The sequence below is a fragment of the Amblyomma americanum genome, chromosome 1 (genome assembly GCF_052857255.1).
Source record: "Amblyomma americanum isolate KBUSLIRL-KWMA chromosome 1, ASM5285725v1, whole genome shotgun sequence".
Classification (NCBI taxonomy): Eukaryota; Metazoa; Arthropoda; class Arachnida; order Ixodida; family Ixodidae; genus Amblyomma; species Amblyomma americanum.
In genome coordinates, this window is record NC_135497.1 from 67,650,316 (window position 1) to 67,675,164 (window position 24,849).

General features: G+C 43.0%; 1 pseudogene across 1 annotated transcript; it reads left to right on the forward strand.

Moving 5' to 3' along the window:
- The first annotated feature begins 21,669 nt into the window (after window positions 1-21,669).
- LOC144101880 (endoplasmic reticulum-Golgi intermediate compartment protein 1-like) lies at window positions 21,670-23,243 on the forward strand (annotated as a pseudogene). The gene is made up of 8 exons (XR_013308096.1): window positions 21,670-21,815; window positions 21,887-21,975; window positions 22,039-22,145; window positions 22,440-22,542; window positions 22,626-22,686; window positions 22,816-22,916; window positions 22,987-23,109; window positions 23,163-23,243. The product of XR_013308096.1 is annotated as an endoplasmic reticulum-Golgi intermediate compartment protein 1-like (transcript).
- Window positions 23,244-24,849: the final 1,606 nt, after the last annotated feature.

Consider the following 24,849-nt stretch of genomic DNA (forward strand, 5'->3'; position numbering starts at 1 on the left):
AGCTGTATAAATAGGCTGTATAAGTAGCTCTCGCGTCACTCCAGGTTTAGCCAGAGCTAAACAGCCAATTTTTTTTTCACGCATACATGATGGGTTGATGGTATTGACGATGTGGATTATATGTTGGGTTACCTGTGTTATTTATTGGTTTTTGTGTTCCTCTCTCCGCCTCCCCCCACTGTAATGCCCGCGGGTGCTGTAGATATAATGATAAATAAATAAACCGAAATCCCACCAGCACTTCAGCGTGGCTGTGGCAGCCTGCATTTCCTACTTTCTGATTGCACGTTGCTTTGTTTACAGCGACAGGCGTTGACAGCTGACGTATTCTGACCGACCCGGCCGTGGAAACTTCAGCTGAGAAGTCGGCCTAATTTCTTTCACATCGGAGCGACATTGAAGGGGGTACGCGCGCCTGTCAACTGGCGAGCTAGGGAGCAGGCCTGATCTCAGCGTTGTCCAGCGAACGACGTACGTCTCGGGTTTCCAAGAAATACGGGAACGCACCGCGAAAGCTTAGAAAGGGACGATGACCAGAGCCAGACCTGTTTTGGTCCTGTATTGGGAATGAAACTCTTGGTTTTAGCCGCACATTTGTTTGAGCCGTCTTTACAGGCACCAGTGTTTTTTTATTGCTTGTAATGACACTTTTATTATCGTTACGAAGGCGGCTGTTGGCAGATGACCTCTCGTTTCTAATGCAGACTCTGTCTTGCTTGCAATTGCAATGACTGGAAATAAAATAGGGAAGCGCAGCTCGAATAAAGGCACTTTGCAGCCATAGTTGGTGGCTGCAGTGTGATCTGCGATGACCGTGTATTGATAATAAAAAATATTTATATAATGCTGATCTCGAAAATTATTGGTCTTTGCCTGAATATATACCGCACCAATTCCTACACAAAAATTACGTGCCTTAATCTAGCACCACACCGACTGTTTCAAGGAGTTCGCGCAGCATCACGTGAACTATGCCACTTTTTATAAAGGGAGCTACACCGCCATCACGACCAGTGAGCATATATCATTTCTAATAACTGAGTAACCAGGGGGCAAGAATTCTTTTTTGGAAATAGATTCATTCACCCAAGTTTCAGAGAAACAAATTACTGACGGATTATGACATTCTACGAGACAACTGAAATTGACATACTTATTAACCGAACAGCGGGCGTTCACATTCAAGTGTTAGGTTTCGTTTGGACGGAAGTAGCGCAAGGTTTCGTGCAATAGGACTGGCGGGCGCTTTAACAGTGGTAGCGCTGCCATTTCTTCACATTTAACGCACAGCGCGTGCACATCATACTAAGAACTTAGCAAATTAGCAGTTAATATGTTTTTTTTAATTTCCAGAGCCATTACTTAATTTTGTAATACGCGGACATGACCGTCGTTCAATTACCTGCATGCACTGGGTGCTTTTTATGTCGTAGCGTTACGTCTTTACTTGTGACATGCGTAGGTGAGTATCAAACACATATACTGCATGTTCTACGCGTCGAATCTAGGTGAGAGAGGAATGCTAGCCAGTGAGTGCGTGGACATGGCTGTTCTCCGGGTCACCGCATGCAATTCATTGTATTATGACATCGTCATTACACTACATTCGCACTCTACCTTTTCATTTCCTTCCCTTGCCTTCTTCCCCAGTTTCTCGATATCATTCCGGAGCCCCCCCCCCCCCCTATGGCAACTCTTTCTCTCTTCATTATTTCACTCCCACCTTCCTTCCCTTACGGTGCGGTTGAGGTGTCCACTGAGAAGTGAGACAGTTACTGCGCCATTTAATTTTCCCCAAAACCTCCAATTTCCGTCCCTTTTCCTTTCCTCGGTGAGGAGTAGCATATTTCACTTTCTCCATCTCTTTCTCTGTCATGTCTTTACTTATGGAAGGGTGTAGCGGTGCATACCTGGTGAACGTCGCATTGTGAACAAGGTATTCGCATACCATTTAGTGTCAGTTACTAGTCAAAAGTTAGTGTTTGTTGCTAAGTTTTGCGTTGGTTCCTGTTGCTACTTTGAAGGATTAGTAAGTTTTACCAATCCATAAATCACTACCTTTAGATGCAAGACAGGGACATATATGTGACAAGCAATTACTATTTGTTGCGCTGGTAATTACGCCGACATTTTATCTAGCTGCATAAGTAATACACCTGTCACACTAGAAAATTTAATGTTATTTGTTTCGAATTCATTAATATGTTGACATTCTCTGTTACAAAAATTCACTCTTAGGTTGTAAGAATTATTTATATTTAATCATTTTAGCAGTTTTCTGAGAGTATAATTCTCAATTTAGCTGTTGTATACGACAGCTTAACTTATGTTTCATAAGTTTTGTTCGAAGCATCAGTTAAAGAGACCAATGTTTTAGCGAATCCCCCAAGGTGGAGTAGATTTGTAATAAAGGAGTAATTACTCATTAGTATCCATTCATGCGCAGCCATACGGTTACAAAGGAAAGCTATACAGCTTTCACAGAAACGTAGCCGGTAAAGAACATTTCGTCCAGGTCCGAGGTCAAGACTTTGCAGACCTAAGACTTCATGGACGTGTTGGACTAGGCTGAATTGTTCTTTAACTATGAAATTTCTGTGAAATCTATATAGGTTTCCTTTGTAGCTGTATGCCTGCGCTTTGGTAGATGCCAAGGAGTAATAACTTCTTTATAAGGTGAAGAGATTACTGTTTAGGAATAACATGTGGGACCAAGGGAGATTAAAAATGAAATTTTGAGCTGCTTGTCCAATTCCAGTGAAATTTTCAGCATGGATTAATTATTGAGTCCTTGGGATGTGTGCTAAGCTTTTTATATTTTGATGCAACTATGAAAGAGTTGTAAACATTTAAACAGAAAATTGACTGCTTTAGAATGTTGATTTTCTCATGCACCAAAATTCCTCATTTTTGATCTGATATATGACATGCATAATGTCTGCGGAACAGGATTACAAAGCGTTTGCTTTATTCCGCTCCTTTTTATGTAAAAACTCAAGCTCCAAACAGCGGCTTTCTTTCATCAGTATTACTTTCATTCCAAATGATAATCACCTGCTTTGAGCACTAAAAGCAAAAGTTCGAAAAAAAAGAATGCCTCCCTAAGCATGGTCATGTCCTGCGTGATAGAAATGCAGAAAATTAAGTGTTTTTAATGAATATGGTGACCAAGGTTTTGTTTATGGTTTGCGGGGGTTTAACATCTCAAAGTGGCTCAGGCTATGAGAGACGCCGTAGTGAAGGGCTCCAGAAATTTCGACCACCTGGGGTTCTTTTACGTGCACTGACATCGCACAGCAAAGGTTTTGTAGGCACTCTCTAAAAATGTTTCCTGTACGCAGTGCAGTGCAAAATTGGTATATATTGTAATTTATTTTTGTCTGCTCTGACCTGTTTAGGCATTTTGCCAAGAATGCAGCAAACACGCGTTAGAGATGGAAGCAAAAACAATATAATCTAGGCTTTGAGAGCCGTAATTGGTAAGCAAAAGTAATATAAATCAATGATTGGCAGAAACACGTCTTGTGGCGTTTGAAGTCAGATTGTTAGGCTTTATTCTTATTAATACGTTGCTTTTATTGATGCTTACACCACTTCCGTGAAATAATTGGGAATTTCCTTGTGAGAATATAGTCTTCCCACAGTTTAAAAACAAGAAATAACAAAAACTGCAAGCAATTACTACTCAACAGCATCGCATCAAAGACGAAGGTCTTGCTTATGCAGCAAGTGTTTTTAGTCGAGAAAAAAGGCCACCCAACAAAATTGCAGTTGCTCATGTCCTTGAAGCTGTTTTTCTCGGTCCACACTTTTGGGCCGAAGTGCACATTTAGGAAAACTATCGTTTTTATATGCTGACACAAAATTTATTTTGAAGGTGGTTTCTGAATCAAAATTTTCTGGGGAATAAGATAAGGACCTTATCATCTCAGTTGTTTGATTTTATGACAAGAAATTTAGGATTTTGAAATAGCAGTGACAGCAGAAAAACAAAAGTTGCTTTTCGGCACGGTGATTTGTGACAAAAAACGCAGATTTTTAAATGCATTGACAGCAAAAAAAAAACCTGCTTTTCAGTGGTGTGATACTTAGGAAGAGTAAGCGTCATTTCTTCCCTTTATCCTTTACATGGGGCTTTATTGCCTTCACCCATGCCTAAAAAGTAAACAAATTACAATTACATATAAAAGGGGACTTCCTTAACTGATACATTTATTAGCTCATTCTTATGTGAACAACTTTTCTGACACTCAATATTCAATGTTGAAATATTAGTTATGTTTAAATGGCATAAGGATACACCCCCACTGCAAGTGTCATCAAAATTGGCGCAGTGGTTTTAATGTTAACCCTTCAGCTCCGCATCCCCCCTTAAAACTGGCATATTGGAAAAAATGCTTTAAGGAAGGGGGGACACTGGCCTTTGGATAAAAAATGACGCAAAAATCAGTGTTCTAATGACACTTCTAGAGTCTATAGCTATTAACCTCCAGCTCTAGCAATATTTTTCTACAGCGAAACAGTAATTGGACCATAATATTAAATTCAGATCATCGTGTGGGCTGAACTTGTGCAGGAGCAGATGATTTAACAGCATGAAAATTTTGGACACCTGGCTGCCTTAATATGTCGTTTATGAGGATTTAGTTTATGAGGGTTTAACGTTCCAAAGCGACTCAGGCTATAAGGGAAGCCGTAGTGAAGGTCTCCGGAAATTTCGGCCACCTGGGGTTTTTTAACGTGCTCTGACATCGCAGAGCACATCGCAGAGCACATCGGGATCCCAACATCTAGGACAGATAGACATTTCATACTGTTTGCTAAGGAAAGCTGAAGTCACAGTGTATGCAATAATCGAAGTATAATTGTTCAATCACACTTCAAAAATTTACAATTTTGCAAAATTCATGGATGCAAGGTATCTCCACACCTTGAATGTTGCTATTTCAAGTGTTGTAAAATTACTAATGACGGTAAAACAGAAAAACTGCTTTGATTATTGCACTCTTTACTCGCCATACGGTGTAGCCGTGGAATAAAAATTATTTTTATTGAGCCATTTTTTTTGCACAGAGGTGCTAATGAATAATAATTGAAATTAATTTCATTAGGAGCTATATAATTTATAGAAAAGTAATCTCAGAATTGAATTAAGTATAAAAAACTGACCAAGGTGGCAGTTTTATTAGGAATGGACTGAAGATAAGGGACATAGGTCTAAGAACAGCATCCCCCCCATTAGAACTTTCATTGCCATTTGTTGCTCGTCTTTAGCCCTTGCTTCCCCGTTCCACTTTTGTAAACGCAGATGGAGCGTGTTAAAGAATTTATCTTTAGCTGCTGTTAATGCTGCTTTCATATCTTCAGTTATTTGCTTGAGCTTTTTTTTAAGCTTCAAACCGGGGGTTTTTCTTACAGGCAGCGTAAACGTGCGTTCTCTGTCTGGCCTTGCGTTTCATGCCTCGCGAGAACCATGGCTTAATTTCGCTTCGTCGCGCGGTCATAACCCATGATTGTACATAACGTTCACGCATCTCGAGCGTCTTGTTTTTGAAAATTTCCCTCAGCTCTTCCATATTCATAAATTCAGCCTGTGTCTCGAATACATTGAAATGGGAATCGAGGGTTGGCGACATACATGACGAATACCACTAGAATTAATAAAAAGCTATCTGTCAAACCGCTATCAATATGTCAGCTCTAATAAATATTCATCTCCAGTTCTGCCAGTTAAAAAAGGCGTTCCGCAGGGATCTATTCTCGGGCCTTTGCTGTTCATAACATACGCAAATGATTTATCCTCTATTCAGAATACCCCAAAATTAATCATGTATGCAGATGACACAAAGGTAGTTTTCTCTAGCCATTCACTCCCGGATATTGAACATGCTGTCAATAACTAATTTTTCCACCAGTCTACGTAGGTAAACACAAATAAATTATGCTTTAACATTGTGAAAACGAAATAAATATTGTTTGCACCGCTAAACAAGCGTAGAAAATCTCCCCTAGAAATTTTATTTGATGGCAAAGAAATAGCTCAAGTCATGGCCCAAAAATTTTTAGGCGTGTGGTTTGAAGAAATTTTATCGTGTAATTCTCATGCTAACAGCCTCATAGCTGACCTAAGTAAAACAATTGGCTCCCTCTTTAAGAATTGTCCACTCATCCCTCAATGGGTATGGACTGTACTTTATTACTCACTCTTTTACTCCAAGCTTTCCTACTGTGCTTTGATCTGGGGTACCACTACAAGTAACAGTTACAAAAAATTAATTAGCCTGCAAAAAAAAAGTGTGAAGAATATTTGGGCAATACCACGGCCCACCGGAACTACTACGGACAATGCCGCTTTTTCTGAAATACAAAATGTTAAAGGCCAAACAAATTTATTATTTCAAATTGCTTCTGTACATAAAAAAAGCGTAGCTTTACAGTGTACAAAAATCCAATGCAGCTCCAGCATACACACCGTAAGCAAACTTTACAGCCACCAAAAATAAGAATAAATTATGGACGACAATTATATAATATCAAACAGCTAAGCTTCTAAATAAAATAGAAGAATTAACAGATCTGAGTGCCAATGTCTCCAAAAACACGCTTAGAGCTCTGCTGCTGGAAAATAACTTAGAACTCACATGATCTGCCGTGTTTCTGTCCCTAATATTTGTTTTTTAGGAGTGCATTATCGTTTTGTATCTTGCTGTTGTTTTGTTATTATGATGCTCTTTTGTTGTTTGTAAGCTTGCAACAACCATGTTCAGAATTTTGTTATATTTGCAATCTTTGTACCAAAAATTTTGTGTCGGGTTATAAGAATTATTGTTTATTGTATACTGTTATTTTTTCATTACATGATATATTTACCTTTTTCCCCTTCTTATTTCCCCCAGAAGATTTTGGTGTGAAACTTTTTTACAGCTATGTTCAACGTTTGTGCCAAACTGTATGCGGGGCAAGAGCCATCGTCTGGCGTTTCGCCTTTTGCTCTGGCTCCTTTTTCTGCATCAAAAAGAAACAAATAAATAAAATAAAATAAAATAAATCAAATATCATTCACTCGTGCTTTTTGATAGCTATAGATACGGCGCGTACCACCGTTGGTAGGTCTTACATACGGCAGATTTATATCGCACACCGCAGCTTGGTGGTCACTGATGCCTGGTAATTAACACTACTGTCGACAGTGCCAACTCTGGCGTATTACTGAAAAGCAAATCTAAAATATTAGCTCCTCTTGAAGGCGCCAGGACTCGCTATGTTAGGTCAAAATGGCGACAGATCTTAAACATTTGTTTGCTAGACTGGCTGAAAGCACTAGAACTGGGGTCAGGCAATGACCAAACGATGTCCGGAAGATAAAAAAACTCCGCCTATAAACAGGTAATCGGTGTTAACCAATTATATGGTATTGGAAAGGTATCCCAGAGTATAAACTTTACTTCCTGGCGGGGGATAGGACGAACATACTGTCACGAGGTGGTGACGGGAACTCCCCCGGGGTCACGTAGCACCGACTGGGGTCCGGTCTTGAGGAAGGCACAGAGCAGCTCGTAAGAGAATACTTTAATAGGCTGGCTTACGCCCACTAAGAACAGCTCTGAAAACTCAGCGGCGGCGATAGCAGCGAACGTGCTCGGCGGTCGTCGACTAATAGAATGCCCGCCGCTCTTAGCCGTGCTCGATTTTAAAGGCGGCAAGGAAAGTTCCAGAACATAGTAGGCACACTTGCGCGAGGCTAGGAAAAATCGAGATAACTCTGGTCGCGTCTCGCGTCCCAGAAAATTGATAATGCGGCGTGCCTGCCGCGATAAGAAGATCAGACAAAAAGCAAGCTTCGCGGCAATACCGATAATGACTTGCCGTTCTTCAATGTAATCTCTACCCACAGCATCTCAGTTTCACTGCCCTCTATTAAAATTTCTCGGCAGCACAATGCCCTATCAACTAAAGTAGAGACCCCACCACCGAAACGATTTCTATCTTTACGGTAGCAAGCAAAACCATCGGAAACGCTTCATCATCCGCAACGTCGGCATCGAGGAAGGATTCAGATCCAAAAACAACCGCTGGCCTAGACATGTCAACGAGACTAGCAAAATCATCAGTTTTTTTTCGAACACTTCTGCAAATCACAATAAGAAAAGGAAGAGCCGACTCATCCGTTTTCAAATCCTGTCAATTTGCTCGTACAAGTGTATCCAGGGTTTCGTCATAAATGAACTTCACCTTATTAATATAGAGCGTAGTAAACCTGAGGTTTACTTTGTCCGTCTCGACTTCATTAGCTTTAGCGTAATCGCACCGTCGTTCCCGCTTTTTCCGCACATTTTCCGAAAAGCCCTCCGAGATAATTATATCTGTGCCTTTTAATTTCTTTGCAATTGGTAGCACTGCCTGCTTGTCCTTGAACAAGAGGAACTTGACTATAATTGGCCGCCTTTTATTCGGACTGTACCTTCCAAGACGATGAGCTCTCCCAATTGGGACCTTTTCCCATTGTGGCTTTTTCTGACAAACGTCTATGATATGTTCCTCAGCTTTTCCGTACGTTTCATGCTCGCCTTCATCTTTCGCCCCATAGAAATTAAATTGCACCTCCTACTTCGGTTTTCAACGTAATAAACTTTACCAATAAGTGACAGAAGCTGGGCCTTCTGCTCTTCGCAATTCTCCTTGCATTCTTTCACCTCGCTGCGCAAATCCTGAAGCTTAGCAAGCGATATTTCTAGATTAGTCATACGTTCATTCAGATCCGACATGGAAGCCTTGTTTTCCGCTTGGTGGTTTTCAATAGCACACAGCTTTTGCTTCATTTTCTTTTTTCCCATTTAAACGTGTTTTAAGAACAGTTTCGTCAGGACCCGGATGCACCTCGACGTCACCACATACAAGTAACAACAAAAAATAGAATGCGAAAAGAAGTAACAAGTTGAACCGAGAGCGCCTACGAAACACAATTCGAGCGTGGCAACCATGAGCTCTTACACTCGAAAAAAGCACAGGGGGTGATACCGGCAGAATAAGAATGGAATGTGTGACGCACAGTGGATTTTGACTAACCTGCACAAAGAAGAGCGTTTGCGTGAGCGGCGCAGCCATACCCGTGCTAAAATACCACGGCCTAATGGGCGCCCTTTTACGCCCTTAAGCTTACGCGTCCTCCAAATTTTTGCGTGAACTCAAATAACCAATACATTCCTACAATTCTTGGGTTTTGCGTCGACTTAGCATGAATTTTACGAGCGATACACGCACAGACCTAAAGCCAAATTGTTTTCGCGTACGCGTGTTTGTAGTTTCGCTGGGCGCTTGAAGTACGCTGAAATACAGGTGCTGGAAGAACATGACAATATCTGAATTCCTGCTCACGCAACATCAATTTACGAACAGATTTTGCACTCCTGAGGCCACATATTTTTCGAGCACGCGCAGCGACGCTTAAAGTTCGGACGCTCACCGAACGCACGGGTAATTTCCGTTGATGTTTCCTAATTACTTACCGATCTTGACTTCAGCCCCTTAAACAGTTTCTTTTGAAAGCCTTTTCGTTGGTTTCCTGACTGCTAGAATGTGGTCACCACAACGTGACAGTTTGCATCAACTTTTGAAGATTGGAAAAAAACCGATAAAATATAAAATTTATTATGTAAATGAACATTAGATGAATAAATAACAAAATAAGATCGAAGTTTTGCCCCCCACTCAAAAAAAATACTTCCGGAGTCCCCGCACGGCGAGTTGGCGGCGCAGCATCGGAGAACGGCAACGTTGGCCAGGAGACGGCGAACGGTGGGAGCGGAAATGGTAACTAGGAGAAGAGGCATCCGGAGGCGGCTCGTGTGACGCAGGCGAGGAGGACGGCGGAATGTCGTGCGTCGCGGAGGACGGTCGCGACTGCTGCACGAACGAGTCACGTAGACAGCGACTCCGTAGGCGTAGCAAATCACTGTGAGTCATACGTTGCACAGGAAATAAACCTTAAAACGCTAGATGCTTTTCGATCTCGAATTCAAAACAAAGACTGGAGCCGAATTTCTGAGAATAGCGATCCTGATAGCACTTTTAACATGTTCATGGCAATGCTGATAAGTATATACAAGGGCTGTTTTAAGTTCAAAAATGTTACGAAGAATCGTAAGATATGTAAGCCATGACTCACCAATGAGTGCCTGGGAATGATCGAGAAGAAAAATGTTTTGTTTTCAGAATTTTTGCGAACCAGAAATTCAGCAGATTTCTCTACCTTCAAAAAGCACCGCAACTTGGTAACAAAATTTTTACGTAATGTTAAAAATAATTATTTTGAGAATACATTGTGTGCATACAAATCTCGCAGCGATGTATTATGGCGTAAATTAACCATCTTCTTAACCGTGGTATTCACAAAACGGAAGAGTTAGAAATAGTAGTAAATAGCAAGCCAGTTAACGGCAATGAGTTGGGAGACATATTCAATGACTACTTTGTACATCTAGCCAACTTATCTGTTAGTCTTTCTGTTTTTCATTTCTGTGTGCCCCACCCCTTATGTAATACCCTCTAACGAGGGTTTTTAAGGTATTAAAGTGAAGTGAAGTGAAGTGAGCGTTTGTTCTAATCTTTCAACACAACATTTGAATGATCCGAGTGTGAATAGCGCTGTTTTTCTCCCAGCAACTCCAGAAGAGGTTCATTCGGTTTTCAAGTCGCTTAGGAATAGCAAGGCACGTGATATAGACGGCCTCCAGATTAGGCCAATAAAATTTGTTCTAGATCTCTTGGTCCCAGCAATTTCACATTTAATTAATATTTTCCTCTCTACGGGAATCTTTCCTGAAACTATGCAGCGCGCCAAAGTAACAGTTCTTTTTAAATCAGGGAATAAAAATGAGCTCCCGAACTATCGCCCCCTCTCGGTTCTGCCTATCATATCAAAAGGACTAAAAAAATTATTTGTAAACGTGTCACTGCGTTCTGCGAAAAATATTCCATTATATCACCACGGCAGCTCGGATTCCGTAAAGGAATGTCCACTGGGTTGGCTCTGCTCACTCAAAAGGAATTAATATTGAATGGTTTCGAGGAGAAGAAATTAACCCCAGGCTTATTTGTAGACTTTTCGGAAGCTTTCGACTGTATTGACCACTCCAAATTGTTCACTAAATTGCAGCACTATGGATTTCGCGGCATTCCTCTGATACATTTAAAATCATACTTACAGCATCGGAAACAGAGCGTTGCCATTGGTGAAGGGCTTTCATCTCTGCAAGGCTTAACAGCGGGGGTCCCGCAAGGTAGTATTTTAGGGCCGGTATTGTTTAACTTTTATGTAAACGATATAATTAACATCAGTGAATGCGTACATTTCATAGTTTACGCAGATGACACAAGAATATTTCTGCAGTCAGATAATGTCGTACAACTTGGGCATTTAGCCAATAATACGCTCGCATTGTTGTCTGATGGGAGTGCGACTAATTCGCTGAAAATTAACACATCAAAAATAAAGGCCGTTTTACTTGCACCATCACAAAAGCCTGTAAACTTTGGCTTAAACTTATACCTTGGAAATGTTAGGCTAGACCTTGTCAAAGAGATAAAAACCTTGGGAGTAATCTTTAATGAACACTTAACCTGGGATGCTCATGTAGACCGGGTAAGTACATGCCTCGCGAAGACTTGCGGTATACTATCTCGACGTCGCTACACTATTCCTCCAAGGATTAAGGTTTTATTGTATAACGCCCTATTCTCTCCTCATCTAAACTATTGCAACCTTATATGGGGCACAACGTCCCAAAGGAACTTTCGCAAAGTATTTCTCATGCAAAAAAGACTATCCGCCACATCGCAAACGTTTCGTACGACGCCCACACAATAGAATTATTTCCACTTCTTGATAATCTTCCTGTCAAGCATATATACGAATTTAACCTTGTCCTAAATTGCAAACACACTTTGAAAAATTCTCTCAACTACTTTCTCACACTGTGAGACTTGACAAAAACATCGCAACTTTCCTACGACATCAGACACAGAAAGAGTTGGACGCTGCCATTTTCTAGAACTAACCAAAGGTGCAAGAGGATAGCAAATCGTCTTCCAAAACTGTTAAATAATTTAAAGGATGTAAATCTAGATATAAAGAATATCTCAAGAAAAGACTGGGAAAAATATCTCATTTCTAGAACAGATCCCGCAACTTAGACTAGCACTGTAATTAACTTCCGGTCCTCAACGAAAATTTGTAGCGATTGTATCGATAATTTCTGTGTCCTTCGTCTAGTGGTGGTTTTATTTGGTTTCCCTTACATTTCATTGTATGAAGTCATGTAAATTTGTTTATTTTTTTCTGCTTTGAGGTTACAGCAAAATAAACAAGATGCGTTTTTATTATGTGTAATATGGTAACATGACATGTCAAGTGCTTGAGTAGCATTGCTGTGTGTAAAATATGCGCCAATGTATGTCCAATAGTGTTATTTGTTGTCTTATTGCTTGCAATATGTGAGCTGGATGGTGTCCAATGAGAATGTCTACAACATATGTATAAGTGACCTCTGCTTTTAATCCAGACGACTTTAATTGTTTAATGAGAAGCTTTATGTTAGCGCCCTTCAACCTGTCAAATATAAGGGCAGCAACCTTCGTCAAGATGGTAATCAGCAGCTTTTTGTTGCTTGCCCTCGCATTTTTGTACTCGTGTAAAAAATGCGAAATGAATTGAATTGAATTGAAATTGAATTGAAATAGGTGGGTTGTTTTGCGTGCGCCAGGGGTTGAGAGGCTGCGGCTGAGATCGTAGGCGGGCAACAGGACGATAAGTTGGAGTTCCAAGTTGCTGGGGTTCTAACTGGTGGCGAGGAGGCCTGTAGACAGGAGCAGCAGGTGAGGGCCGCGGTCGCCCCACAGCACCAGCGTACGTTAGAGGAGCTGTAATCAGTAGCTGTTCAGGAGCAGGAGGAGAAGGAGGAGGAGGACGAGGCAGTACCTCGGACACCTGCTGCTGCATGACGCGCTGGAATTAGGGAGTGAGCGGCGGCGCAGGCGTAGTAGGGCAGGTAGACAAGCACAGCTGGCGGGCGACTTCCTCACAGACAAACTGCTGAATGTGCTGGAGGAGCGACCGGTGGTCCAGAGCAGCGTCCCCGGGAAGAGAAAAGCTGGAAATTGCCTCCTGAAAGCCGGCACGGCGGGGGAAAGGCGCTGTTTGCGCAGCTCATAGAAGCTTTGGCAGTAGCTGATGACATCGGATATACACTCAGAATTCTTGGCAACGAGCATCTGGAATTCATCATCCTCAATGCCTTACAAAATTTTTCTGATCTTGTCCGCCTTGCTCATGGAAGCGTTGATGCGCTTGCAAAGGTGGACGACATCTTCTAAGTAGCTTGTAAAGTTTTACGCCACTGTGTTGTGCCCGACTGCTCAAGCGTTGCTCAGCACGGGGCTTACACTAAGCGGGAGGGAAAAAAACGTCTGTCAGGCTAGATATTAGATCCGTCCAGCTGGAGATGTCAGCCTCGTGGTTGCGGGACCACAGATTGGCAACGTCGCTCAAATAAACGTCGCTCAATGGTGAGCTTGACGCTGTGGTCCCAATTCTTATACGCACTCACGCATTCATAGGAGGCCAACCACTCCTCCACATCCGTGTCATCCGTGCCGCTGAAGATGGCTGGGTCACGCTGCCGCGCTGCGTCGGAACAGATGACAGCCGAGGGAAGCGGTGATGCAGGTTGGGTGGCGGTCTCAGGCATCGCGGAAATGGCGCGGCTGAGAAGCTCCAGGATGACGGGATCGCTGCACGTCCACCACGTGTAATGCAGGACAGCTTCCAAAGCGCTGCGTCGCGAACGACTGTCAGTACAGTTCAGATCCAGTCCAGCAGCAGCGATCAATTCAATTCAATTTAAATTTATTTCCAGAAAAAAATTCTGGAGGGACGCCTGGCCTAAAAGCTGCATTTGTCATCTTGACGAGGCCCAGGCCCCAGCGTATTACAAGGCAGGGCAAGTCACACAAATATTTAAAACAGAAAAAATAAAGAAACACGAAATATAGATACTTAAACACACAGCAAAGATAGACGTGCAAAATGTGGTTACAAGTAGAACGTGTATACAATTTTGTAGTAATGTAAAACTGAAAGTGAAACATGGATATGGATGATTTTAAACACATTCAAAATCAAAATAAATAACATGAGTCTAACACGAGGTAGAAAAAAAGTGCAAAAGAAAAAGTTTATAGAATAGAGTTACAATGGTTGTGTGATGAAAAAATATTTAAAAATATTTCGAACAATGGAAAACAGTTATTCACCAGAACATCTATAGGGATACAAAGTACTGTCGCAACTGGTTAAGGATGAGATTGGTAAATTGCTAATATTTATTTAAAATAACGGGAGGTTGTGCTTAAGGGACTTTAGTTCGAAATTGGTGCGGAAACGGGGAATTTGCCATAAATCAGTGTTGCTTGCAAATGCATTATTTCTGTTATGTTGAAGGGATGCGATTGTAGAAATAAATTGTCTGAAATGGCCTGATGAAATAGAATATGAGCGCAACAGCCGAAATTCATACATACTTTGTATGGGGACGATATTGTACTCACAGAAAAATTGTTCAATAGAAGAAATGTAGTCAATGTTAGCCATGTTGCGCACAATCTTTTTTTGTGACATGTGGATCTTTTTAATGTTCCCTTTAGTAGTTTTTAGCCACACTAAATTGCAATAATAATATATGACGAGATCAGGCCGTGGTATATTTGAAGTTTAACATCAACTGGGAGAAAGGAACGGCATCGCGATAAGGCACCTGTTGTCCTGCAAAGTTTTGTGCATATGTTGTCAATGTGGAGAATCCCAGGTTAATGTTGCGGAAAAGGTCACTCCCAGATTGTGTGTTCCTTAAAAACAGCAATTTCTTCCCCTTCGCACTGGAACCATCTTGTAGGTTCACTAATTTGTTTCGCGGCCGAAAAATAATTACTTTTGTTTTTGTCGGATTAATCTTTAGTTCTACACTGTGACCGCAAAACCAATTTTTCGAGCAGGGCATTACACAATATTACAAGTTTATTCTCATCAAGACCGATAACACAATGTTGCTCTCATCGGCATAGATAATAAATGGAGCCTTTGAATCAATGGTAACCATGTCATTAATAAATACGTTAAAGAGAAAGGGTCCTAAAACTCGGCTTTGAGGCACTCCGGCTTTGATGGGTCGAAAAGAGGACTGCTGATTACTAATATGCACGCACTGGCTTCTGTCGCGTAAATAAGATCGGATGAGATTAAGGGGTGTTCCTTGTATTCCGTGTAGATGTAATTTGTGTAAATGTCATGGCTAAGGGAGTCAAACGCCTTTGAAAAGTCGGAGAATAGGCCGAGGGTGAAGAGCTTATCTTCTATATTTTGCATGTTTTCTTTCAGTGTTAGCAAAGCATTTGCAGCAGATATCCCTTTTCTAAATCCATACTGCGCGTCAGAAAAAAGCTTCATCTTATCAAAAAAATGTGTTAATCTAGACGACAATATTTTTAGGAGAGTTAACTGCTGGGCTGGTTGGTGTTGCATACTGAAAGAAAGATTTTGCGCCTAACACACACCACACCACACTGCAGAGCCTGCACCGATTGCTTCCCAGGGTTCCGTGAGGCGAGGATTTTAGGTAGAGGCAGGTGTCAGACATCCCGAGAAACTCTGGAAGCGTTCTACATCAAGAAAGCGGGCCCTAACTGTGTTAGCGATACATCGGTTTTTCTTTATGAGGCTGAGCGCAAGTTTTTATCGCGCCTAATCAGCTAGTGTTTTTTTCATGTTACCTTGCACGCATGCGCGGTGTTTTGTTTCGTGGCCTATATATGTCGAGTGCTTCACCCTCAATAAACAGTTGAAGTGTGCGCCCGTGGTGTCGTCTTCTTTCTGTGTGTGGTGTGTGTTAGGCGCAAAATCTTTCTTTCGGTAGACAATATTTTTTCTAGCCCTTTCGAAAACATCGGTAGTACTGATATTGGCCTGTAATTCTTAACATCATATCGGTCGCCACCTTTGTGTATGACTGTTACCCTTCATTTTGTCATTTCCATAGGAAACTCACCATACTCAATGATCAAATTGAAAATTTATGTGAGAACAGGAACAATAAGCTTTAAAACATGATTTATCGGTTTTATTTGCAAATTATTTATGTCAAGAGCTCTGCTATTGTTAAGTTGCATAAATGTTCTAAATACTTCCTCGGTTACTGGGTGACAAGCAAAAATGTTAACTCGGCTGTTGATTGAAGGTGCTGCAGATAGCAGACTGTCATCTGACCTGATGCTATCGACAGATGCTTTATTGAAGTGATCAGCCAGTTATATGCCAGAAAGTTCACGGTTATTGAATAATATCTTATCAGGCGTGGTATTTTTGGTTTGACGACCTAAGACTCTGTTGATCGCTTTCCAGTCCAGAGCACGCACAAGCTGTTGTTGTTGTTGTTGTCTCAGAAACGATGGCACATACCCACGGTGGGGGATTGGCCAAGGGGCACGAGCATCGGACGTTAATCTCTTGTCGTCGTCTTCTTCCTTAAGCGCCAGCTGCTGACGGCTCGGGAGCCGGAGGCCTGTTTTACAATATAAATATATGCATCTCCTTTGCATCGGGCCCGTGGCAAATGCCACCCTGTCCAAGTAAATAAATTACCTAATTATTTTATTTCTTTTCTAAGAGCTCGCCAACTTTTTTGAACGTTGAATCCTGTTCTGTTCTAAAGAGCCCGCCATTCAAGGTTTATGTTCATGTTGTAATCTATGTTCAATTTCTGCGACGTTTGATGCAATTTCTCCATTCTGCTGTTGAGCCACCAATACTCCTATCTTATCTTGTTCGTCTCTACAGTTTGTGTTAATTTTGCTTTCACTAGTCCCAAGATCTAAAGCTACTGGAAGGCTCAATATGCCCTTTCAGACATCAGGTAGTGTATAGATTTAGCTCCCAGAAAATGTTTGAGGTTTTCCACACTGCTCCCGCATGCTACACAAATATCATCTCCCTGATCACACATGCTTCTACAGGATGTCCAAGCTAACTGTAGCCAGGGTTAATAAAAATGCCGATCGAGGTACTCTATGACCATGTCCTAGACGACGCGACCAAATGCATGTTGCTGGATATTGTGTGGAGCAAGTCACACTTTTTTGTCATGTAGTTTCTTAGAAAGTATATTATATTTGTATCTCCATGCCTGTGGAGAAGTTTGTGACGGCACGTTTTGAGTCATTTCCGAACAAACACAAAACCACCCCAAAATCTCCCCAAAACAACCCACCGGGACATTGGAATCTCCACAGGAGGTGCTCATTTTTCCAGAACACATCCAAAAAACATTCCCACAGCTATACAGTCTCCAAAAAGTTGTGCGTCCCACGTAAAGCCCTTAAAAGTTAACGCTCGATTTCTCGGGTCTGGCTCAGTAAAATTACTCCTACTTTTTCATGCAGCCTTCAGGCATCTAAGAGCCCGTATGTGTCAAATTTCGGGCACATACTCACTTCACAGGTGGTGTATTGCACCTGTCCACGTGTATCAATGCGTGCTGGCTCAGTCGTCCTGCACTTTCCTGTTTACATGATATGCAGAATGGTTGAAATGCGGGCCAGGTGGTTCATAGTAACTTGAAAAAAAAACAGTCACAAAAGACTAGGGACAAGAGAAGGAGTGTACACGCTACAACGACTGGACTGTCACCTGAGATGTATTAGACAGAACATAGTCCCAGCAAAGTCAGCAGACCATGCCCAACAGCCGTATCACAACTCAGAGCGCATAGGGCACACAAGATAGACCACTACCGTGACCGGCCTAAAAAAGCAAATTCCTTCTCGAGTAAGTGCACCGAAGTTGTGCTAATGCAATCTTGGCCTGACAAACTGATATGGTATGCCTCGAATATTTCTCGCTCTTGCGTACCCTTGCCTCTACCAAGAATCATTACGTTGCTGAACAGTGGATAACACCTACATTCATTGCAATGGCGAGGCAAGTTGGCACCGTCATCAAACCCCAGGGAGGCGTGTACACTCCTTCTATTGTCTCTTGTCTTTTGTGACTGGTTTTTTTTTCAAGTTACATGATATGTCCTAGCATTTTAGAAGCAAAGAAAATATGAATTCAAAAAGTTGCCCGATCCTGCACATATAGCAGCAATTAGCAGCGCCATACAGAAGTCTTATTTACTAGCTGTGCTCTTTATATTTGATTGAATGCAAACAGCAGGCGCATATGTATGCACCACTCGATACACAATGTACGTAGCACTAAGGTGTCAGCATATAGTTATGGCCACTTTTTTCTCTAGCTCTGAGAAATCTGAAAAATGAAGCAAGAAAAACATAATGCAGGCTGAAAGTTGATGCACCTTGAGCTTGAGCAAGCATTTTAAGGGCTGCAAAGGCATATATGCCCACGCAAAAGCAAACGCATGTAAAGAGTAACTTCGGTGGCCAAAAGAAAAGACGAGCTAGGCGTATACGCTGCAGATGCGCGTTTTCAGGTCACGGATTTTCTGTCAATTGAAACCTCCTTCACGCTTAGAGACTCGCATGAGCCTAGGACCAAGCTTCAGCGACGTATTATCAAAACAGAAAAAAATGATAGGCGTAATGTTAAGGGACAGGAAGAGGTCAGAGTGCCTCAGGGATCAAACACGGGTTAATGACATCCTAGTCGAAATCAAGAGGAAGAAATGGGCTTGGGCAGGGCATGTAATGCGAAGGCAAGATAACCGCTGGTTTTTAATGGTAACGGAGTAGATTCCAAGAGAAGGCAAGCGTAGCAGGACGCGGCAAAAAGTTGGGCGAGCGGATGAGATTTAGAAGTTTGCGGCGATACGGTGCCCGTAGCTGGCAAAAGGCAGCTGGGTTAATGGAGAGACGTGGGTGAGGCCTTTGCCCTGCAGTGGGCGTAGTCAGACAGGCTGACAATGGTGATGATTTCAAAACATACTGTCTATTAAGAAAATTTAAAATCTGGGCCCACCTTTAATATTGACGGCCTTCAATTGTGAGAGCCTAATCATCATTGCCGATAGCTGTCTAGTCCTATTCTCTTGTTCAGAACACTAGTATAAAATGTTGAGGTCAACGGCTAAGTCGGAGTTCCTCAGGACTAGCTCATGCACTAAAGTCGCGATCGTTTAACAAAGATAACAATCTTCCGGCTCGTTCGCATTCGCATCTTCGTGGTAGTGCTCCCTGCGCTTTGATGTTCGCGATTGACAACCTTTAGTGCAACGTGTCACAGAATCAAGGATACGTTAGCTCGTCAATCGTGCCGTTTCTTTTTCTACGGATTGCGTAGTTCTGACAGAAGCGTACTGCCGACTGAGGGACGAGGACACAAGGAAGCAAGACACATGGAACACACGATGATGAAATGACTCGGGCTTTGTTGCCGGTCCTCCACAACATCGAGGCTTTCGCGCTCGGACCTACTAACCACCCCGGCCTAGGCGCCCTGCGACGGCCGTTAAATCCGTGCGGCTCGCCTATCTTCTCGAGGAGATCTTTTGAGTTACAGAGGCTGGCTTCGGGGATCCCGCCGCGAGGTTCGTCAGGGACGGAAAGGGAACGACGCAGACAAGCGCTATCTGCGCTCGTCTGCGGCGTTCCCTTCCCTTCACTCGTGTTGCTTTTGCGCTATTTTGTCATCATGAACGTTGTGCAACTCACCCAACTTTCTGCTTCGCCACCGCGAGGTCCTGGCTTCCCTGTAAACAGAAACCGCCGCGTCACTAGCCGGACGGCACTCCCCCACTTGCAGGAGGGAGACCGCACTGTATCTGAAGATCATTGATTTTTGGGAGGGAAAGAAAATGGCGCAGTATCCGTCTCATCGTTGGAAACCTAAATCGCGCTGTAAGGGAAGGGAAAAAGGAAGAAAGAGGTGCCGTAGTGGAGGGCTCCGGAATAATTTCGACCACCTGGGGATCTTTAACGTGCACTGACATCATACAGCACTCGGGCGCCTTTGCGTTTTTCCTCCATAAAAACGCAGCAGCCGCGGCCGGGTTCGAGCCCGAGAACTGCGGATCAGTAGTCGAGCGCCCTAACCACTGAGCCACCGCGGCGGGTCGAAAGGAAAATTGAAAATTGGTTTTGAAGAAAGGAAAAATTGGAGGACGGGTAAGCTTCGCCGTTAGGTGTGGAACGCGAGAGCGTGTTGCAGCGCTGCCGAGGAGTCCACGCAACTCTTCCGTCGTTCGGCGCGACGCCTCGCCCGGATCGCTCCATTCCGGCGCCTCTTTCTCTCTTCCTTCTTTAATTCCTACCATCCCTTCCCTGCCGGCGCTAAGCTGTTATGAACAGATACCACACTTTTATGTTGGAATGATCCTTATGGTGATCAAAATTATTCCGGACCCGCACTTCGGCACCCTTTATTTATTTCTGTGTTCACTCCATCCTTTATACCCCTTTCTCACGGCGCTGTTGACGCGTTCACCGAGAAGTGAGACAGCTATTGCGCCCTTTCGCTTCCCAAAAAACTTATTTGTTTGTTACGAAGTCAAAAGCGAACAATAACCTGAAAACTAAATGGAAGCCTTAAACCGAAAGTGGCCCGTGTGACGTGCTCGTAGCGCCTCTCTAAAGACCGTAGGCGGCATATGCCCGCTGTGCTGGTGCGATTACCGCGCTCCAAAACGTGCAGGAAGTAGGTTTAGCACTTCCGCAGACTTGAGAGCAGTCGTAACGGTCGTTATCGCGTACGTTTGGTACGACCGACGCCGCGCGCATCCGGCGGTCGCGCATAGTGCCAGCAGCCAATCAGCCTCCGGCACGAGGGTGGGAGGCCGCCAGTGGCAGCACCGGCGGGAGTCGCTCTCGCCGTGCCTCCGTGACTCCGTGTGCTGCCGCTGACAGTGCCCGTGGCGTGGCCTGCTGTCCGCGTTGAATGTGGTACCGGTGGTACCGGCATATCTATCGAGTCGTCAATGCTAGCCGGCCACGTTTGTTTTTTACACCTCTTTAAACATGGCATTCGATGCCAGAACGTATGTATCCGAACACTAATTACATTCCTCTTATCCTTATATCAATGATACTATGCCGCATTTTGCCCACTTGACCAAAACAATGCTTTAAATGACCGTAACACTCCGGGCGCCGTGCTTGCGTGATCGAGAGCTCCCCACTCTCCTTGTTTAATACAGCGCCGATCACACCACCATTGCATTCCATTCCGCGGTCAATAAAAGTGCTGCGCTGGCACAAGCTGGACCAGCAAAGCTATTACAGGGGCTAGTTGGTTGATCATACTGGGAACAAATGCGCTACAAGCGACACAAAAAGGACACATACACACCGCTTGTGCCGTGTGTATGTGTCCTTTTTGTGTCGCTTGTAGCGCATTTGTTCCCAGCAAGTGGGACGTGGCGGCTGCGGCCTCCTTGAGGGGGCATCCGCCAAGCTGCTTACGTGTACGCATATGCACTCTTTAGCAACACAGGACCGCATATTTTCACACCTGTCGCCAAGTGCGCTGGCAAAAAGGCTGGCGGCGGGGCGCATAATATGCCGGCGCCTTTCAAGCATAGTGGCGCAGTCCGCGCCGACATTTAGCGATTGCAACCGGTATCCCTGTAGGCGTTACTACTTCTCACATTTACTTTATGGTATTGACATGCTGGGTGCAGGTTTGATATCTACCGCAAGATTCCAAAAGACCTCACCCAGCCCACAGTAACTGGCGCTGTGATATCCACCCTAAGTTGCTTCTTCATCTACATCCTCTTCCTGTCCGAATTCATCTCGTACATGTCGCCTGAGCTGTAAGTTCTGCCGCCGATTGCGCTTCGGCCAGATATTGGTGCATGCCAATCATACAGGTGTACACTTTCAGGGTCAGTGAGCTGTATGTAGACAATCCAAGCAGTACAGAAAAGATCCCCGTGTCCATCAATATCACGCTCCTCAAGCTCGACTTCAGCGGTACGTGCGTCGCCTGCGCATTTGATGAGCACGAAAATAACTTCGATTAAAACATGCTTGCAGTTGTGGGCCTCGACATTCAGGATGACATGGGACGTGACGAAGCTGGCTTTGTTGAAGACACGTGTTGGCTCCGGCTGTCGGTTTGAGGGAAAGTTCTTCATACACAAGGGGCGGGAAAACATCGGTTTTTGCTAGCTCTCACTCTCTTAACTCTTTTTCCAACTCTTAGAAGCTCCGATAGAAAACTAAAAAAGGCAGATTTTATATTGTAGTGATATTTATTCATTGCTCATTCTCAAAAAGTGCCTTGCTTATTGTTTAGTGAGCAAAAATGAAAATAGAGAATAATCCCAGATTATGAAATATTAAGAACCATAGCTGGTTAGTGCCAAAGGCTTATGTGCATGCTTATGCTCTTAGATATTTTCCATCCTGAAAAAGTTACAATGTCACAATTCTCTGGTACCAGAAAAATTTCATCTGTCCACTCATGCAGCTCCTAAGCAGCCAGAAAAGATTGATAGGACTCACATAATTCATGACCTTACATTTGGTGTCAAAATTGTGAGAATTTAGCCTTATCTTTTGCCTTTCTGCATCTCCATGTGGTGCCGTCTGTTTTCATATGTTCTTGTTGCATTTATTAGACTGATGAGGTGAAGAGCAGCTTCATCTCCCTGGATGAAATGAACAAGTCTGTAGCCAATGGTGAGCAACTTCCGACGAAGGATGCAGCGGCTTGTCAACTGGTCGCACCTTGAGCTGCGTGATTGCAAGTCTTCCGTTGAACAGTTTTCTTGCCCTTCAGCGTTGCGCATACTTCTCTCCCTGCTAAAGAAATTGAGTCCCATGACTATGTCATGAAGATTGTTCCCACAGTGTATGAAAAGTCTCGAGCCGGACGGATAGAATCCTACCAGTACACATATGCCTACAAGGTATGCACTCGAGGTCTGCCTTTATCTCTTCTTGCCAGTAACTCACACTCTCTTCTCTCTCTGTGTTCAGAGCTTCGTGTCCATCTCGCACACGGGTCGCATCATGCCTGCCATCTGGTTCCGCTACGACCTCACTTCCATCACAGTCAAGTACACACGTCCTTGCGTGACTCTGTGCAGCTTCCTTACCTCGGTGAGTGATTTGCGAAGCCCCTAGCCTCTGGAGGGATGTGCATGATGGGGCAGGTGCGTGGAGACTTGCACGGGGAGCATTCGTCTTGGAGAGATACCTTCTTGTCTGAGCACCTGCTAGCTGAAGCCCAGTGACAGTGGATGCGTCGGGAGTACATACTCTTCTGTAACAGCCTGGTGTCATAAATGTTTTCTTCTGGACTAAAATTTTCTTCGTTAGGAAAAGCTTGTTTGGGATGTTGGTGGTAATGTTTTGTTCTCTCTGTGCAAAATTCATGTTTAAAACCATACTTACTGCATTGAAAACACACTTCAGTTGGCAGTCACCATTTTACCATTTTTCCATTTATTTAATTGAAATGATTATTATGTTGGCATTCTCTGTTACAAAAATGCACTCTTATGTTGTAAGAATTCTTGATATTTAATCATTTTAGCCCTCTTCTGACAGTATAATTCTCAATTTAGCTGTTGTTTACAACAGCTCAAATTATGTTTCATAAGTTTGGTTCGAAGCATCAGTTGAAGAGTCCAATGTTTTAGCGAATCCCCCAAGGTGGAGTAGATTTGTAATAAAGGAGTAATTACCCATTAGTATCCATTCATGCGCTGCCATATGGTTACAAAGGAAAGCTATACAGCGTTCACAGAAACTTCGTAGTTAAAGAACATTTTGTCCAGGTCCGAGGTCAAGACTTTCCAGACCTAAGACTTCACGGACGTGCCAGACTAGGCTGAATTGTTCTTTAACTATGAAGTTTCTGTTAAAGCTATATAGAGTTCCTTTGTAGCTGTATGCTGTGCTTGGGTAGATGCTAAGGAGTAATAACTTCTTTATAAGGTTGAGAGATTACTGTTTAGGACTAACATGTGGGACCAAGGGAGATTAGAAATGAAATGTTGAGCTGCCTGTCCAATTACAGTGCAATTTTCAGCATGGATTAATTATGGAGTCCTTGGGATTTGTGCTAAGCTTTTCATATTTTGGTGCAACTATGCAAGAGTTGCAAAGATTTAAACGAAAATTTGAGTTGTTTAGAATGTTGATTTTCTCATGCACCAAAATTCCTCATTTTTCATATGATATATGACATGCATAATGTCTGCGGTGCAGGATTACAAAGCGTTTGCTTTATTCCGCTTTATTCCTCCCATTTTCTTCAAGTGTTTCTGTAGAATTTTCGTGTTATATGAAAAAGGTACAAATTAAGAGGCCTTTTTATTTGTTGAATACAAAGAAACAAACTTTAAACTGCACGCAGAACCAATTTCCAAGGCTGTGGCATCCTAAGGCCTGGTTGTAGTTAAGTCGTTTTCAAGGTTTGCAGTTTTATTTAAAAGGTGTAAGGTGGTAGTTGACAATCGGAGATTACCCTCTCACTGCAATATATTTATTAGTTTTGAAATACATTTCTTGTAAAATTTTGCATCGTTTGTTCCTGAGCATCATTTCTTGCCTACTATGTTTTCCAAATATGAATATGTATGCACTCATGCTGCATTTAAACCTTTGTTGAATATCAAAGTGTAATGCAAAGTCAACATAAAACGTTTTCAGAGGGCTCAACTGATGCAATGTTCTACAAATGAAATGACGCTTTGCCGAGATGCTAATGTTCTAGAGGCAACTCTTCTGCAAAAATAGAGCTGCCTAGATATACAAGCCAGGGAGGCATGAACGCATTACCTGAAAGCCATCAGCTGTTGTGAAATTTTAGCTTTTAACACGAGAGCATCATTG